Below are 5,105 nucleotides of genomic sequence, written 5' to 3'. Positions count from 1 at the left end.
TCCATGAAGCTGTGTGGTTCTGAGTTAGTTTCTGAATTCTGAGCTCTAACTTGATTGCACTGTGGTCTGAGAGACTGTTTGCTATGATTTCCATTCTTTTGCATTTGCTGAGGAGTGATTTACTTCCAATTATGTGGTCAATTTTAGAGTAGGTGTGATGTGGTGCTGAGAAGAACATAAGTTCTGTGGATTTGGGGTGGAGAGTTCTGTAAATGTCTATTAGGTTAGCTTGGTCTAGGTCTGAGTTCAAGTCCTGGCTATCCTTGTTAATTTTCTATCTTGTTGATCTGTCTAATATTGATAGTGGAGTGTTAAAGTCTCCCAGTATTATTGTGTGGGAGCCTAAGTCATTAAGAACTTGCTTTATGTATCTGGTTGCTCCTGTATTGGGTGTGTATATATTTAGGATTGTTAGCTCTTCTTGTTGCATTGATCCTTTTACCATTATGTAATGTCCTTCTTTGTCTCTTTTGATTTTTGTTGGTTTAAAGTCTATTTTATCAGAGACTAGGTTTGCAACTCCTCCTTTTTTCTCCTCTCCATTTCCTTGGTAAATCTTCCTCCATCCTTTTATTTTGAGCTTATGTGTATCCTTGCATGTGAGATGGGTTTCCTGGATACAGCACACCAAGAGGTTTTGGCTTTTTATCCAATTTGCCAGTCTGTGTCTTTTGATTGGGGCATTTAGCCCATTTACATTTAGCGTTAATATTGTTATATGTGAATTTGATCCTGCCATTTTGATGCTAGCTGGTTATTTTGCCTGTTATTTGATGCAGTTTCTTCGTTGTGTCAATGCTCTTTACCATTTGGTACATTTCTGGAGTGGCTGGTACTGACTTTCCTTTCTATGTTTATTGCTTCTTTCAGAAGCTCTTGTAAAGCAAGCCTGGTGGTGATGAAATCTCTGAGAAATTGCTTGTTTGTAAATGATTTTATTTCTCCTTCGCTTATGAAACTTAGTTTGGCTGGATATGAAATTCTAGGTTGAAAGCTCTTTTTTTTTAAGGATATTGAATATTGGCCTCCACTCTCTTCTGGCTTGTAGCATTTCTGCTGAGAGATCTGCTGTGAGTCTGATGGGCTTCCCTTTTTGTGGGTAACCCGACCTTTCTCTCTGGCTGCCCTTAGCATTTTTTTCTTCCTTTCAACCCTGGTGAATCTGACGATTATGTGCCTTGGGGTTGCTCTTCTTGAGGAATATCTTTGTGGTGTCCTCTGTATTTCCTGGACTTGAATATTGGCCTGCCTTGCTAGGTTGGGGAAGTTCTCCTGGATAATATCCTGAAGAGTATTTTCCAGCTTGGATTCATTCTCTCCGTCACATTCAGGTGCACCTATCAAATGTAGATTAGGTCTTTTCACATAATCTCATATTTCTTGGAGGCTTTGTTCATTTCTTTTTACTCTTTTTTCTCTAATCTTGCCTTCTCATTTTATTTCATTGAGTTGATCTTCAATCTCTGATATCCTTTCTTCTGCTTGTTCAATTCGGCTATTGAAATTTGTGTATGCTTCACGAAGATCTCATGTTGTGTTTTTCTGCTCCATTAATTCATTTATGTTCCTCTCTAAGCTGTTTATTCTCGTTAGCATTTTGTCTAACCTTTTTTCCAGGTTCTTAGTTTCTTTGCACTGGTTTAGAACATGTTCTTTTAGCTCAGAGAAGTTTCTTATTACCCACCTTCTGAAGCCTGTTTCTGTCAATTCATCAGACGCATTCTCCATCCAGCCTTGTTCCCTTGCTGGTGATGAGTTGTGATCCCGTGGAGGAGGAGAGGCGTTCTGGGTTTGAGTGTTTTCATCCTTTTTGTGCTGGTTTCTTCCCATCTTTGTGGATTTATTTACCTGTGGTCTTTGTAGTTAGTGTCTTTCAGATGGGGGCCTCTGAGTGGACATCCTGTTTGTTGATGATGAAGTTATTTATTTCTGTTTCTTAATTTTCCTTCTAACAGTCAGGCCCCTCTGCTGTAGGACTGCTGGAGGTCTTCTCCAGACCCTGCTTGCCTGGGGCTCATCTGCAGCAGCCGCAGAACAGTGAGGGTTGCTGCCAGTTTCTTCTGCTATCTTTGTCCCAGAAGGATACCTGCCAGATATCAGTCTGAGCTCTCCTTTATGAGGTGACTCTTTGGATACACAGGGGTCTAGGAGCCACTTGAGGATACAGTCTGTCCTTTATAGGAGCTTCAAATGCTGAGCCATGAGCTCCATTGTTCCATTCAGAGTTGCTGGGCAGGTACGTTTAAGTCTGCTGCAGCAGAACTCATAACAGCCTTTTTTTCCCCAGGTGCTCTGTCCCAGGAAGATCTGGCTTTATTTATAAGTTTCTGTTGTGCTGCTGACTTTTTTCAGGGCTGCCCTGCCCAGCAAGGAGGCAGCCTAGTCACAGTCTGCCAGCAGAGGCATTGCTGATCTGCTGTGAGCTCTGCCCAACTGCCATGTGAACTCCCTGCAGTCCTGTTTATAGGGGTATAATTAGAACTGCCTCTGTAATGGTGGCCTGCCTCTGTAATGGCGGGCCACCTCGGTAATTGTGGACACCCCTCCCCACCAGAGCTGGACCACCCTGGGTTCAGCTGTGCTTGCTGTGAAACTCTGAATCCAGAGCATTTCAGATTGCTGGTCTTTGTGGGGGTGGGACCAGCTGTGCCTGATCACCTGGCTCCCTGCCTCAGACCCCCCCCTTTTTTTTTTTCAGTTGAATGTGTGACTGTCTCCCATGTGTTCCAGTCACCAGTTGAAATGGCGCCCGGATTTGTGTGAGTTCTTGTGCGGAGACCTGCTGTGCCAGCTGAAACAGCTGTGCTCGGGGCTCATGGCATTTTTTTACCTGGGAATCTCCTGGCCTGACTCCCTGTTTCAATCTCCTTTTTTTCAGTTGAATGAGTGACTCTGTCTCCCAGGTCTTCCAGTTGCCAGTTGAAAAGGTGCCTGGATTTGTGTGAGATTTTTGTGGAGACTTGCTGCACTGGCTGTGCTGGAGGTGCTTTTCCGCCCAGGAATCTCCTGGCCTGGGTCCCTGTTTCAGTCCCCTTTTTATCAGTTGAATGGGTGACTGTTTCTCAGGCATTCCAGTTGCCAGTTGAAAAGGCACCTGGATTTGTGTGAGAGTTTGTGTGGAGACCCGCTGTGCCGGCTGAAACAGCCACGTTGGAGACTTGTGGCGCTTTTTCACCCGGGGAACCTCCTGGTCTGGCTCTCTATTTCAGTCCCCTTTTTATTAGTTGAATGGGTGACCCTGTCTCCCAGGCACTCCAGTCACCAGCTGAAATGGCGCCCGGAGCTGTGTGAGTTTTTTGAGTGGAGAGCTGCCCTGCTGGCCGAAACATCCACGCTGGAGACCCATGGCGCTCCTCTGCCCAAGAATCTCCTGGTCTGTGGGCAATAAAAATCCTTCTGGAAATGCAGTGACCACTCACCCTTCACACGCTTGCTGGGAGCTGCAATCCAGAGATGCTCCTACTCAGTCATCTTGGATCCCCTCTCAGGAAATTTTCAATTGGTGATTTAATCTCCTTGCAAGTTATAAGATCTATTCAGATTGTGTGTGTGTGTGTGTGTGTGTGTGTGTGAGAGAGAGAGAGAGAGAGAGAGAGAGAGAGAGAGATTGAGATTGATTCCATCTTGGTAACTTTTGTGTTTCTAGAGAATTTGAATTTTCCAATTTCCCTTCTGTTATTGAGCTCTAACTTGACCCTATTGTGATTGGAGAAGATGATTTGTATGATCTTTTAAAAAATCAGTTGAGACTTACTTTGTGGCAAAAGATGTGATCTATCCAGGAGAATGTTCCACGTGTACTTAAGAAAAATATAAAATCTCTAGGTAGAGTGTCCTGTATGTCTATGAGGTCTAGTTGGTTCATTGTGTTGTTCAAGTCCTCTATTTCCTTCTGTCTGGTTGTTCTGTCCATTATTGACAGTGAGATATTGACGTCTGTATTGTAGAAATGTCTTTTCTCTTTACAGTTCAGCAACTTTTTGCTTTTTTTGATTAGCTGTTATTAAGTGTGTAAATGTTTATAATGTTATGTCTAATTACTGTATTGAATATTTTATTAATATATAATACCTTTCTTTGTCTCTTATGATTCTTTTAAAGTCTATTTTGTCTGATGTTAGTATTATCATCCCTGCTCTTGGTTGCTATGGGCATAAAATATCTTTTTCACTTTCAACCTATTTATGTCTTTGGATTCTAAAGTTAATCTCTTGTAGACAGCATATGGTTAGATCATTTTTAAAAATCTATTCTGCCAAACTGTCTTTTGAGTGAAACGTTTAATCCATTTAAATTTAAAATACTGATAATGAGAGATTTGTCATTTGCTATGTTTATGTGCCTTATAACTTTTTTCTTCTGCATTGTCTGTTACATTTAATTGATTTTTTAAATAGTGAAATATTTTGATTCCCTTATTTCTTTTTGTGTAAATTCCCTATTTTCTTTGCTGTTACTGTGAATATTACATTGGTCTCACTGCAACAGCAACAAAAAGTGTCTGAAATTATTACAACAGTACAGTATGTACTCCAGTTAATTTTATGCAGGTTCAAGTGATTCTCCTGCCTCAGCCTCTCCAGTAGCTGGGATTACAGGCACCCACCACCACACCAGGCTAATTTTTGTATTGTTTTAGTAGAGACGGGGTTTCACCATGTTGGCCAGGCTGGTCTCAAACTCCTGATTTCAGGTGATCCACTCCCCTTGGCCTCCCAAAGTGCTGGAATTATAGGCATGAACCACTGCACCTGGCCTATGTCTTTCATTTATTTCTCTTGTTTGATTGCTCTGGCTAGGACTTCCAATACTACGTTCAATAAGAGTGGTGGAAGTGAACATGCTTGTCTTGTTTCAGTTTTCAGAGAAAAGGTTTTCAGCTTTTCCCCATTAGTGTGATGTTAGATGTGGACTTGTTGTATGTGGCCTTTATTATGTTGAGGTATGTTCTTTCTATGCCTACTTTGTTGGAAGTTTTTATCATTAAAGGATGTTGAATTTTATCGAATGCTTTTTCTCCATTTACTGAGATGATCATATGGTTTTTGTTCTCCTTTCTTTTGATGTGATATATTATGCTTGACTTGTGTATGTTGAACCATCCT

Source organism: Cebus imitator, unplaced genomic scaffold (assembly GCF_001604975.1).
Source record: "Cebus imitator isolate Cc_AM_T3 unplaced genomic scaffold, Cebus_imitator-1.0 Scaffold616, whole genome shotgun sequence".
NCBI classification, from domain to species: domain Eukaryota; kingdom Metazoa; phylum Chordata; class Mammalia; order Primates; family Cebidae; genus Cebus; species Cebus imitator.
Note: the sequence above shows the minus strand (reverse complement) of the source record.